This window comes from Canis lupus, chromosome 15 (assembly GCF_011100685.1).
Source record: "Canis lupus familiaris isolate Mischka breed German Shepherd chromosome 15, alternate assembly UU_Cfam_GSD_1.0, whole genome shotgun sequence".
In the NCBI taxonomy this organism is placed as follows: Eukaryota; Metazoa; Chordata; class Mammalia; order Carnivora; family Canidae; genus Canis; species Canis lupus.
Genome location: NC_049236.1, coordinates 51,001,815 through 51,016,485, shown reverse-complemented (window position 1 = coordinate 51,016,485; position 14,671 = coordinate 51,001,815). Strand labels below are relative to the sequence as shown.

Genomic DNA, 14,671 nt, shown 5'->3' with positions numbered 1-14,671 from the left:
ACATCAGAATACACATTCTTTTCAAATGTACATGGAACATTCTCCAGAAGAGATCACAGATTAGAACACAAAACAAGTCTCAACAAATTCAAAATACTGAATGCAGCTTTTCATACCATGCAGCTTTTCTGACCATAACGTTAATAACATTAGAAATCAACTATAAGAAAAAATCCAGGAAGATCACAAATACATAGAGATTAAATAACATGCTACTAAACAATGAATGAATCAACCAAGAAATCAAAGAAATCAAAAAGTACACAAAGACAAATTAAAAAGAAGATGTAATGGTCCAAAACCTTCAGGATGTAGCAAAAGTGGTTCTAAGAGGGAAGTTTACAGCAATACAGGCTTACCTTAAGAAGCAAGAAAAATCTCAAATAAATAACTTAGTCTTACACTTGAAGGAGCTAGAAAAAGAACAAACAAAACCTTAAGCCAGCACAAGGAAAGAAATAATAAAGATTAGAGCAGAAATAAATGATATAGAAACTAAAAAAAAAACCCAACAGATCAATGAAATCAGGAGCTGGTTCTTTGACAAGATCAACAAAAATGATAAACCTCTAGCCAGATTTATTAAAAAAAAGGGGGTTGGTGGTGGTGGAGAAAGGACTCAAATGAAAAAAATATCACAAAAGAAAGGGGATAATAACCAACACCAAAGAAATACAAACAATTGTAAGAGAATATTATAAACAACTATATGCCAACAAATTAGGCAACTTAGAAGTAATAAAATTCTAGAAACACGAATGTGCCAAAACCAAAGCAGGAAGAAATAGAAAATTTGAAAAGACTGATTACCAGCAAGGAGAGTGAGTCAGTAATACAAAATCCCAACAAACAAAAGTCTAGGACCAGTTTCATAGGCAAATTCTACCACAACATTTATAAAGAGTTAAAAACCTATTCTACTCAAACTATTTCAAAAAATAGAAGAAGGAAAGGGGGCCTGGGTGGCTTAGTCAGTAAAGTGTCTGCCTTCAGCTCAGGTCATGATCCTAGAGCCCTGGGCTCAAGCCCTGCATAAGGCTCCCTGCTTAGCAGGGAGTCTGCTTCTCCCTCTCCCACTGCCCCTCCCCCCACTCATGCATGTGCCCTTTCTCTCTCTAATAGATAAATAAAATATTGGAAAAAAAAATAGAAGGAAATCTCCCAAATTCATTCTATGAGAAATCGCCCTCATAACAAACCAGATAGCCAACACAAAAAAGGAGAATTACACGCCAATATCTCCCATGAACATAGATTCAAAAACTCTGAACAAAAAAATACTAGCAAACAGAATCCAACAATATATTTTAAAAAATCATTTACCACGATCAAGTGGGATTTATTCCTGGGATGCAAGGATAGTTCATTACTCACAAATCCATCAATGTGATCCATCACAATAATATGAAAAAGGATAAAAACCATACAATCAAAAAAAAAAAAAAACCCATACAATCATTTTGATAGATGCAGAAAAAAAGCATTTGACAAAGTACAACACCCATTCATGATAAAAGTCCTCAACAAAGTAGATTTAGAGGGAACATATCTCAATATAATAAAGGCTACATATGAAAAACCCACAGCTAACATCATACTCAATGGGGAAAACCTGAGAGCTTTCTCCCTAAGTTCAAGAACAAGACAAAGACTCACTCTCATCACTTTTATTCAACACAGTACTGGAAGTTCTAGCCATAGTAGTTAGACAACAAAAAGAAATAAAAGGCATCCAAGTTCCCAAGGAAGAAGTAAAATTTTCACTATTTGTAGATGACATGGTACTGTATATAGAAGATCCCAATAATTCCACCAAAAAACGACAATCACTGGTAAGTGAATTCAATAGTCTCAGGATACAAATACATGCTAAGGGCAATAATGGACAAAATAATGGACAAAAATCAATGTGCATAAATCTGTTGCATTTCTATACACTAATAATGAAGCAGTGAAAAGAGAAATAAAGAAAATAATCCCCCCCAAAAGAAAATAATCCCATTTACAATTACACCAAAAATAATAAAATAGGAATAAACTTAATGAAAGAGGTGAAGATCTGTATTCTAAGAACTATAAAACACTGATGAAATAAATTGAAGATGACACAAAGAAATGGAAAGACATCCCGTGCTCATGAGTTGGAAGAACAAATATTGTTAAAATATATATACTACCCAAAGCAATCTACAGATTTAATACAACCCCTATCAAAATACCAACAGCATTTTTCACTGAGCTAGAAATAAACAATTCTAAAATTTGTAGGGAACCACAAGACCCCAAATAGCCAAAGCAACCTTGAAAAAGAAAAGCAAAGCTGGAGGCATCACAATTCCAAACTACAAGTTATATTACAAAGCTCTTTCCCTCTCTTGCTCTAAAATAAAAAAATAAAATATTAAAAAAAGGGGGGGGAGGTCCTTCTGATCAAGGAAAAAAAAGGGGGAATCACCTGGTGAACTTTTAAAACTATTTTTAGGGACACCTGGGTGACTCAGAAGTTTAACACCTGCCTTTGGCCCAGGGTGTGATCCTGGAGTCCCAAGATCAAGTCCCACATCGGGCTCCCTGCATGGAGCCTGCTTCTCCCTCTGCCTATGTCTCTGCCTCTCTCTGTGTGTCTCTCATGAATACATAATATCAAAAAAAATAATAATAAAAATAAATAAATAAATAAATAAAACTATTTTAAAAACTTACTGGCCAGGGTGCCTGGCTGGCTCAGTGGGGGCATCATGCAATTCCTGATCTTGGAGTTCTAAGTTTGAGCCGAGATTACTGAAATAAAACTTGAAAAAAAAAAAAAAAAAAAAAAAAGAAAAAGAATCACTGATCTGATGCCCTAGATTCTAAACACACACACACACACACACAACTTTAGTAGTGGGAAGGATCTATGAGTCCTTCAGTTCATCTAGATTAAAACCATAAATCAGATACAATCATACACTTGTTGAAATGGCCAAAATTAGAAACAATGACAAAACCAGTGTTAAGCAAGTATGTAGAGCAACTAGACTCTTCTACACTGTTGGTGCAAGTAAAAATTGGTAAAAATTACTTTGGAAAACTATTTGGCAGTGCTATTAAATTTAAATATATACCTATCCTAGGACTCAGCAATTCTACTACTGAGCCACCCAGGCATCCCAATTGGAGCATGTATTTACTTTTATAAGAATTTGCTAAACATTTCTCCAAGTGAAGCACTTTATTACATTCCCTCCAGCATTGTATGCAAATTCCAGCTACTCTTTGCCAACATTTGTCAGTCTTTTTAAACTTCAGCCCATTATAGTGGGTATGTACTTGTATCTTAATGTGGGTTTAAATTTCATTTCCCTGATGATGACGTTGAACACCTTTTTATATACTTACCTTTCATATATTTTCCTTTGTAAAGTGCCTGTTAAAATTTTGGCCATATTTTATTTGAGTTGTTATTACTAAGTTGCAAGGCTCATATATTATTATATACATATTTATATATTTGAATACCAGTCATTTGTCAGATGTGTGTATTTATATATTTGAATACCAGTCATTTGTCAGATGTGTGTATTACATCTATTCTCTTCCAGTCTGTGGCTTGCCTTTTCTTTTCTTTCTTTCTTTTTTTTTTTTTTTAAAGATTTTACTTATTTATTTATGAGAGAGACAGAGAGAGAGGCAGGGACACAAGCTCCATGCAGGGAGCCCAACATGGGACTCCATCCCAGGTCTCCAGGATCAGGCCCTGGGCTGAAGGCGGCGCTAAACTGCTGAGCCACCCGAGCTGCCCGCCTTTTCTTTTTTTTTCAATGGTATCTTTTGAAAACAGGTTTTTAATTTTGATGAAGCCCAGGTTATCAGCGTTTCTCTTTTATTATTTGATGGTTTTTGTGTCCTAAGAAATATTTGCCTACTCAAGATCATTATTTAGTCTAGTAAGCCCATTTCTGTTACAGTGATTTTGATCTTTGGCACTTCTTTTTGGTTCTTTCCAACTATTTCGGTATCTCTGTTTATATTGCCCATCTGTTCATTCATGCTGTCTACTTTGTCCATTATAGCCCTTAGCATATTAGTCATAGTTGTCAAATTCCCAGTCTGATAATTCCCACATCCTTGCCATATCTAGTTGTGATGCTTGCTGTTTCTTCGTTGCATTTTTTGCCTTTTGGTAGGTCTTATAATTTTTTCTTGATAATCAGGATGTAAAAGGAACTGCCTTTTTTTTTTTTTTTTTTTTTTTAAGGAACTGCTCTTAATAGGTCTTTAGCAATATGGTGGTAGAGTATGGGAGAAGGGAAGCAGCATTATATACCACCATGGTTAGGTTGTAGTCTTTTAGTGAGCCCGTGCCTCCAGACTGTGAACTTCACAAGTGTTGCTCAGTTTTTCTCTCGCTTAGGTGGGACAAGATAGCTAAAGTGTGCTAGATTTGGTTATTTCCCTTCCTGAGGTCAGTTAGGAGCTGATTATACCCAAGCAGGTTAGGTTCTGGTTTCTCCTGAGGGTAGGCCTTGTTAAGAAGAAGAGTGGTGGGGCTCAGTCCATTAAGTGTCTGACTCTTGGTTTTGGCTCAGTCATGATCTCAGGGTCTTGAGATCAAGCCCTGTGTTCAGCTTCCCACTCAGTGGAAGTCGGCTTCCTCCTTCTCTCTTTCCCTCTTCCTCTTCCCTGCCCCCTCCTTGCATGCATACTTTCTCTCTCAAATAAATGAATGAATGAAAAGCACCTGGGTGGCTAGTCAGTTAAATGTCTATATTCGGCTCAGGTCATGATCCTAGGGTCCTGGGATTGAGCACTGCATTGGGCTCCCTGCTCAGCAGGGAACCTGCTTCTCCCTCCTCCACTTCCCCTGCTTGTGCACATGCTCATGCTCTCTCTCTCTCCCTCTCTCAAATAAATAAAATCTTTAAAAAGAAGAACAATGTGGTCGGTCTGGTATATTTCAAAATGGTTCCATATCTCTCCCTACTGGAAGCATGAGGGGATTTTTCTCCAATATTTACCATGGTAACCTGGTCCAGGTCTTGGAGGTAAAATTCACAATTTGTTGGGCAAATTGTCTCTTATGACTGGGTCACCCTGGAATTTTTATCTCTCTCTGTTCTCCACAGTGAGCTTTCTATAATTTGTTGGTTACAATTCAGGTTTTCCTACCCCAGCACTAGTTCCCAGGATGATTTCTACTAGTGAGATTTTGCTGTGGTAAGTCATGACTCTATATTCACCTGCCTTCAGTTTTGAAGGCATCATTTTGCCCTGTGTCCTTGCTGTTTTGCTTCCCTGATGTAATCTGAAATTCCCCCTCCCTCCAAATACCTGGAGGACAGGGAGAGCTGAAGAAAGCAGCAGGCCACTAGAGGTTGGTAGGTGGAAGTTTTAATAAGCAAAGGGAACTTCCCTACGAGGCTTGTCCTGAGCGGCAGCAAGATGAATAGATTCCCATGCCCATCTGCCAAATCTTAAAAGTTTATGAAGAGGCCTTAAATATGTATACCATGCAGGTGTTTTCAACACCATATCACTATTTCAAGGATATGTTCTCGGAGCAGCCTCTGGGAGCTCGAAAGTCAAGCAGAACCCACATTCCAAGGATGGAGAAAGGGGGTAGGGAGCCTCTGAATGCCCAGGTCCAGCTTATGGGTCAGCGGCTGTCATTATGTCTTTTCAGTGACCTCCAGCAATCTTCCTCACTCTTAAAAATTCAAGCAGTGTTGGGATGCCTGGGTGGCTCAGCGGTTGAGCATCTGCCTTCAGCTCAGGGTGTGATCCCAGGATCCGGGATCGAGTCCCACATCAGGCTCCCTGTGGGGAGTCTGCTTCTCTTTGCCTATGTCCCCACTTCTCTCTCTGTGTGTCTCTCATGAATAAATAAATAAAATCTTTAAAAAAAAAAAAAGTAAATACACATTTGACCATATGACTCAGCCATTCTATACCTAACCATTCACCACAGATATTAAAACAAATGTCCAGAAGAGACTTTTATAAGCATCTTCATGGTGGCTTTTATTCATAAGAGCCCCAACTAGGAAAAAATGCCCACTAACAGGTTAATGGATTAAAAAAGACAGATTAATGGATAAACTGTGGAATGTACACATAATGTAATATCCCTCAGCAACAGAAAGAAATGAGTTCCTGATGTATGCAGTAACAATCTCAAAACATTATGCTGAGCCAAAAAAAGCCCAACACAAAAGAATACATAGTAAATAAACTCTAGCACATTTATATATGTGACTCTAGCACATACAAAACCATGTATATAGAACTCTAGCACATACAAAACCTATTAAGACAGATCAGCTGTTTCCTTGAGAAACAGAGAGAGGGTGGGCAGGGGTGGGGGTAAGGATTGACTGCAAAGGGACACAGACACTTTAGGATGACGGAAACAATCTGTATCTTGATTATCATTATGGTTTCCCAAGTTTATACATTTGTCAAAACTCATATTTAAAACAGGTGCATTTTATCATATGAAGATTTTATCTCAATAAACTGTTGATTTTCTTTTTTAAGAAAGGGGAAAATTCCATTCTGTCCTCTCTAATGTTAGAGGATCCATTTCTCCTGTTAGCCCCAAATCCACCCAGAAAGCCCAAGATGGTAGGGGGAGGCTTATGGCCTGATTATAGTACCTATCTATAAAGAAGGACTGACTTGCAGCTCTACAACCTAATAGCAAATAAAGTTTGTCATTTTCCAAAACATATGTCTCCATGACAAAAATATATTAGACTAATAACCTCTCACTATAAAAATCACTGCAGAGTCCTGTCACTTACAGACTTAAATTCCCTGTTTAAGCCAGTCTGAAAATCATATGCACTTGCCTTCTAAAAGAATATCTAAAAAAAGTCAGAGCATTAAAAAAAAAAAATCCCCGTTTCCCATATCCAGTGTCCTTTCTCTTAATTAAAAAAAAAAAAAAAAAAAAAAAAAATCAGCAGTAGAGGCAAAAACTGGTTTGCCAAATCAGATTTTAGTCAAATATGATATATATCTCATTCTTTTGGCTGCCCAGCCACAGTCCCCTCCAATAGTGGGGAAAGCCTCCACATGGTAAGGCTGGGGAAAGTGCCTGTGTCTTATTATATAAAAGCTCAAAATGCCAGATAATTAAGTAAATATCTGGAGCCAGATTACTTGGGTTCAATCCCTGACTTATAAGAAGAACTATATGAGTTACTACTATTTGTTCTCCAAGCTCTGGGGAAACTGCCATATGATCTGAGTTCTGTCAAATAAAAGGCACTTGCCCCAGACCTGGAATCAGAAACCAGGGATAAGAAGGAAAGAGGGACGACGGGATCTCACTCTAGAGCAGCCATAACTTGCAGCAAGATCAAATTCTGGGTCAGCAGTGGCCACACAGCACTAGTGGTGGCACCTAGACACCACAGACAGGGGCACTGGCAGTGCTGGCTGCTTCATGTGGTGCTAGGCAATGCAGCATGGTACCCTCACTGAAACAGTGCTGAACCATGATTTTGGGCATAGTTCTAGGTATAAAGCCTGGATTCTAGTTTTCTAATCTTTCTGACAATTCTGTAAGCTACCTTATATCCTCCTAGTAAATGTCTTTTCCATGTAAGTGAGATGGAGTTGGTTTCATTGCTTGCAACCTAAGACCCTGACATAAGAGCTATAAGAAGTGAATAAATGGAAAACTGTCTTATGAATGTTTCTGAGTATCAAGGGAAAACTATGAAATGGCCTAGAAACTTTTCAGAATGTTAGAATGCTATGAAACTTGTTTGACAGCTTCATGGTTCCCAAATCTAATACGACAATAACTGAAAACCTGATCTTTATCAACTGCTTTCTACATGCAAGGCACTGTGTTAAGCATGTCATATTAATTATTTCATTTAACCCTCACAGGTGTCCTGTGAGGTAGATGGGATTTTCCCAATTTTACAGATGAGGAAACTGAGAACTACGAAGGTTAAAGAATTTAAATAATTTAGATAGTGTATCCTTCCAAATGTATTAAGACCTAACATTTAATGAGTACTTACCATGTATCAGGCACTATTCTGTTTTTCTTTTTCAAAGATTTTATTTATTAAATAAATAAATAAATTCATGAGAGAGCGAAAGAGAGAGAGAGAGAGAGGCAGAGACACAGGCAGAGGGAGAAGCAGGCTCCACGTAAGGAGCCTGATGTGGGACTCGATCCCAGGTCTCCAGGATCACGCCTTGGGCTGAAGGTGGCACTAAACCACTGGGTCACCGGGGCTGACCTATTTTTCATATATTAATTTATTTAGTTCCTTTTTTTTTAATTTAAAAAAATTTTTTTAAAATTTATTTAGTTCTAATTGTTCTGTGTACATTGTCTCATTTAACCCACAACTCTCTAACATACGTACCATTATTATTCCTGTTTTACAGGTAAGAAAACAGACTATGAAATTTGCTTAATGACATGCAGCTAGCAAGTAATAAACTAGGATTCAAATCTGGCAGTCTGGCTTCAGAGACCCCATTTTTAACCTCTACATTATATTGCTTTTCCAAAGGTGACTGAAATATATCACTGGGCCATACCAACCAATATATGTGCATTCAGATATTTGAGTCAAATTTTGCTTTCTTAATGTTGACAACTTATTGTTGTTTCTTCTATTTCCACATCATTGTGCACATTTAAATAGTAGTATTGTCTTTATCTGACTCTCATTTCCAACAACTGAGAATGAAGCATCAGCCTCCCATTATACCACTCTGTTAACCCCAGAGTGCTAGAGACAGCTGTATCCCAGAACTTTCTACTCCCCAACGTGGGCAAATGCAGAATTAAGCTAGGACATGTGTGACTCAGGAGCTTCAGGATACTAAGTCTGTTATTGCAAATGGCATCAACTGCCAGAAAATATGTGTTATCAATGAGCCTGATGATTATGTTATCAATGGTTCTCATCCAGGGCTGATCTTGCACACCCCCTCCCCCAAACATTTATCAATGTCTGAAGACATTTCTGGTTCTTATGGTGGGCATAGTGTGTTATTGGCATCCTGAAAGGACAGGACAGGGATGTTACCAGACATCCTACAATACACAGTATAATGCCCCACAACAACAAAAAAAAAACATCTAGGCAAATATGTCACAGTGGCAAGGTTGAAAGACTGTAAATAGCTTGATGCTATAACCTGCTTCTTACACTAGTGGATCCCATGAGTCTTTCTACTTATTGACTTTAATGTCATAGAGATAACCCATTCCAAAGCACGAGACCAACTGCATTGTGGGGGGAGTAATTCTGCCCCCATGCACTCCTCTGGCAAGCTACTTAACACTGTCCATTACCCCAGCAAAGTTTTTCAACATAACAAGAGCTATAACATGGCTCATAAGTCTGGCCCCTACCTATTCCTCCAGCTGCTTCTCATACCATTCTCTCCTCTCTCTCCAACTTGGCCAATTAGGCAACCAAATATCTATTAACTTCACCTTCACTTTCAGGATGTACAGTAACTCTCCTCCTTGTCTATTCAACTCCTAGTCTATAGCCTTTTCTGTAGTTACTGAAGACCTAGGCTAAAAGAAAAAAGCTCCTGGGGAGCCTGGGTGGCCCTGCTCATGATCCTGGGGTGCTGGGATCCAGCCCTGTGCTGGGCTCCCTGCTCAATAGGGAGCATGCTCCTCCCTCTGCCCTTCCCTCAACTCATGCTCTTTCTCTCAAATAAATAAAATCTTAAAAAAAAAAAAAAAAAAAAGCAAGTAAGCAAGCTCCTGCAATTTTTTTCTGGCACAACTAATGCTTTCAAATTCTAATTCAAAATATACTTTGCGGGATCCCTGAGTGGCGCAGCGGTTTGGCGCCTGCCTTTGGCCCAGGGCGCGATCCTGGAGACCCGGGATCGAATCCCACCTCGGGCTCCCGGTGCATGGAGCCTGCTTCTCCCTCTGCCTGTGTCTCTGCCTCATTCTCTCTCTCTCTGTGACTATCACAAATAAATAAAAATTAAAAAAAAAATCAAAATATACTTTGCCATTAACCTTTAAAAAGACTTTACATATGACAATCAGCATTTATAGGCGAACATCTCATGGAAAATAAAAGATACAACATTAACAAAAATTCACCCAGACCAAAAATCTATCTTAATAATGAGAGAGAAGGCATATTGGAAATACATTTCTCGCTGTTATAAATTTATTACATTATAACGGTAAAACCTAATTTCCACAATGCTTAGAAACAAGGTAGAAATTTTCTAGAAGAGATGTAAAAGAATTTGTCACAACCTTAGACTTCTGCAACTATACAAGGCACTGTATCTCCTAAAACACACACATTTAAACATTGTTCTTTACTACAGTTTACCATTGAGCAAGCAAAAATAAAGTGCTATAACAATAAACTTGAAGTTTTTCCAATTCTTTCCTAAATCTACCATTTAATAAAAGTTATTTGAAAATTCATTGAAAAGTACTGCAAAGGGCACCTGGGTGGCTCAGTCAGTTAAGTGTCTGCCTTCGGCTCAGGTCATGATTTGAGGGTTCTGGCATTAAATCTCGTATCGGGGGGATCCCTGGGTGGCTCAGCGGTTTAGCGCCTGCCTTTGGCCCAGGGCGCGATCCTAGAGTCCCGGGATCGAGTCCCACGTCGGGCTCCCGGCATGGAGCCTGCTTCTCCCTCCTCCTGTGTCTCTGCCTCTCTCTCTCTCTCTCTCTCTCTCTGTATATCATAAATAAATAAATAAATCTTAAAAAAAAAAAAAATCTAGCATCAGGCTCCCCACTCAGTGAGTTTGCTTTTCTCTTTTTCCCTTTATACCTCCCCCAACTCATGCACTTTTTATCTCCTTAGCTCTCCCTCTCTTAAGTAAATAAAATCTTAAAAAACAAAAACAAAAACAAAAAACAACCAAACTGTGAAATATACAGCTCAGCTCACTGGCTGCATATACTCAGCAGGTATATTGTTCTTTCATGTAGCTACATTTTCTGCTAATTTAAAGGACTAAATTGTTAATTTCAGGCAATCTGAGACTAAAGAGCAATAAAGAAAGTACAGAGTGTCAAAAAAGAAGAGAAAGTAGCCAAAAATATTTAACTCTAATTGTTCTAGTTATGGTTTCAAACAATGAAGGTCACAGTGTTTAGTGGACTACGCATGTTAACAGAGACCATACTTTGTTCCAATACCAAAAAGCACAAATGCCTTCTGTGTCAGATGAAATTATTTACATTTTTGTTTGCCTACAAAAAGAGAAAGCAATTATATTAAACTCATAATTCAGTCTTTGAAATTTCCTTCTGCATTAGTAAAAATAAAACCTTTAAAAGATGCTTACTGTATTATTATAAAGTGTTTGCATGATGCAAAAGTGTTAGGTGAATAAACCTCCTCCATGAAGTCTCAGGAGAACTAAGCAACATATCAGGAAACATGGATTTAAGGACCAGCTTTGCCCTTTTTATAAGTTTATAAAAGTCACCTTATTTTCCTAAGTTTCAAATTTTTTTTTTTTTAAATTTATGATAGGCACACAGTGAGAGAGAGAGAGGCAGAGACACAGGCAGAGGGAGAAGCAGGCTCCATGCACCGGGAGCCCGATGTGGGATTCGATCCCGGGTCTCCAGGATCGCGCCCTGGGCCAAAGGCAGGCACCAAACCACTGCGCCACCCAGGGATCCCTTTTCCTAAGTTTCAATTTCCTTTTTATAAAATCAGATTATTAACCTATATATCATAAAAATCAAATACGAAATTGCTTGGAAAACTGAAAATACCATATTGCATAAAGACGTCATAATTATAGCACACTGGTTTCAGCTCAGCTCCAACAGGACAAATATTGGAGTAGGTCCATCAACACTAATACCAGCACAGCTACCCTTGCTGACTTTTTCACTATGGGTATCCTCACTACACTTTTCTTTTTTTTTTTTTTCTCTTTTTTTTTTTTTTTTTCTCACTACACTTTTCTAAAACAGACGAATATCAGGAGAGTTGAAACTGTATCCAAATGTTATTGTTTGTAGCTTTGTTCTTTTTTATTTTATTCTATCTATCTTGGCAACTTCGTGGTTTTAAAAGGAAGATGACTCTCAAAACTTATTATAAAGAGATGGCTAAAACAAATGTGGTAAAATATAGATCATTATTGAATCTGGATGATGAGTATATGGGAATTCATTTCTTAGTTAACCTTTATTTTATGTTTCAAGTTTCCCTTAAAAGTGGCTTAATATATTAAATTGGGTGTATTTACACCTATTCTGTCTTATATTTTCAACCAGGTGCTACCTGAACACTGCATTTCTAATCTTCCCCCAACTTTCTCATCCTGTTAATCTCATTTCTATATCAAGCCAATCTCATCTGCCAGCTACCACTACAACCACATTTCCTTCCACTCTTTCCTCACTGACACTCAGCTGTAGCCACAGAGCCCTCACCACTGTTCCTCAAACACACCAATCTTATTTTTGCCCTTGTTTCTTCTTTCTGGAAAGTTCATACTCCCAGATTTTCACGTGACTCTCCCTCATCTCATTCAGGTTTTTGCTAAAACATCATCTAAGAAGGGCCTTCCTTGATCAACCAATGCAAATCAGCAGCCTTCATTACTCCTCAGCCTCTTATCCTGCTTTTTTTTTTTATTTTTTTTTATTTTTTTTCTTATCCTGCTTTATAGCAGTAAAGATTGCATTATATTATAAAATTACTTATGCATTTTTTTTTTTAAGATTTTGAGACCGAGAGTGAGAGAGAGCAGGGGGGAGGGGCAGAGGGAGAGAGAGAGAGAGAAGACGACTCCCTGCTGAGCAGGGAGCCCCAACATGGAGATCATGACCTGAGCTGAAGGCAGACGTTTAACCAACTGAGCCACCCAGGCACCCCTTTTATATATATGTTTAACATCTCTGTCTTCCTCCCCAATGTTTACAACATAAAAGTTAATTCCTCTGGACACTCAAAATCCTTCCATGACTTGGACTATCTTCTTTCCACCAATTAATTATGCTTCTTCAGGTACCCTATTAAGTAAAAAATTATTCACACTTTCTCATACACATCTCTCAATTTCCTTTCTCTATGCCTTTGCTCCATCAGTGACCATCATCACTCATATGCTCAAATTCTACTCACACTCTAAGACTCAGTTTAAAATGCCACCTACACTGATATTCCTGGCTGACACTCCTCCGAACTGCCACAATTTTTATTTGTACCACTCTAAAAACATTATTACTCTACATTTTATTTATTTTAAAATTTCCTCTATTGGGGTACCTGGGTGGCTCAGTGGTTGAGCATCTGCCTTTGGCTCAGGTGGTGATCCCGGGTTCCTCATCAGGCTCCCTCTGCTATGTCTCTGCATTTCTGTGTCTCTCATGAATAAATAAATAAAATCTTTTTTAAAAAAATAAAATTTCCTCTATTAATCAACCTATATCTCAAATGCAGGGTCTGCATTCTTTTAGAAGATCATAAAATAATAAAGTGAATATTTGTATATATTTTTTGGATATTAGGAATTTATATTAGTATTAGTGTTACTATATTGAAGGACAGACAGAAAAGAATAATTCAGGCAATAATCCTAGAACATGCTAATAAATACCTAACACATCTACTTTTCTTTCTTTCTCTTTTTGTTGTTAAAAATATACCTTATTTGCTTTTTTCCCCAATATCCTTGCTTCTACTTTTAAATAATTTTTCCTACTTTTTCTTTCTTTCTTTTTTTTTTTTTAAAGATTTTATTTTTTCATGAGACACGGAGAGAGAGAGAGAGAGAGAGAGAGAGAGAGAGAGAGAGAGGCAGAGGCAGAGACACAGGCAGAGGGAGAAGCAGGCTCCATGCAGGGAGCCTGACGTGGAACTCCATCCCAGGACTCTAGGATCACACCCTGAGCCGAAGGCAGATGCTTTTAACCACTGAGCCACCCAAGTGTCCCAGTATTCTCATACCTTTTAATTTTAGCCATCCTGATGGAAGCATAATGGTATCTCATTGTGGTTTCCATATGTGTTTCTCTAATGACTAATGACGTTGAGCATATTTTCATATTCTTACTGACCATTTGAATATTATCCTTTATTAAAGAAGCCCTTTTTCTAGAGGCCTACATGAGACATAGGCAGAAGGAAAAGCAGGCTCCATGCAGGGAGCCCAATGGGGGACTTGATCCCGGGTCTCCAGAATCATGCTCTGGGCCGAAGGTAGATGCTCAACCGCTGAGCCAGGTGGCCCTCCTACTTAGTTTCTTTTTTTTTTTAATTTTTTTTTATTTTTTTTAAATTTATTTATGATAGTCACACAGAGAGAGAGAGAGAGAGAGGCAGAGACATAGGCAGAGGGAGAAGCAGGCTCCATGCACCGGGAGCCCGACGTGGGATTCGATCCCGGGTCTCCAGGATCGCGCCCTGGGCCAAAGGCAGGCGCTAAACCGCTGCGCCACCCAGGGATCCCAGTTTCTTAAATTCATTTATATCTTCCACTTTTATCTGGGTTCAAATCACAGCTCTGTTTTTCATTAGCTATATTAGCCTTTTCAGGTCTTTGTTGCCTACTCTGTAAAATGAGGGAGAATATCTCAAATGCAAACAGGGTTATTATACTAATAAATGAGATAATATATAGGTAAAACCCAGTGCAGTGTCTAGCACCTAATAGACTATCTGTGAATGGTGCCTATTAACCT

At 38.3% G+C, this 14,671-nt stretch overlaps 1 protein-coding gene across 8 annotated transcripts in view; it reads right to left on the bottom strand.

Moving 5' to 3' along the window:
• Positions 1–14,671, bottom strand: part of ARFIP1 (ADP ribosylation factor interacting protein 1) — a 137,917-nt gene that overhangs the window by 99,086 nt on the left and 24,160 nt on the right. For 2 of the 8 annotated variants that reach the window (XM_038559047.1, XM_038559046.1), the window contains exon 2: positions 2,704–2,792. The exons of the other annotated variants lie outside the window; for them this stretch is intronic. The gene's annotated coding sequence lies outside the window, so the exon portion shown is untranslated. The remainder of the gene's footprint in view (positions 1–2,703; positions 2,793–14,671) is intronic. 8 annotated transcript variants of the gene reach the window in all.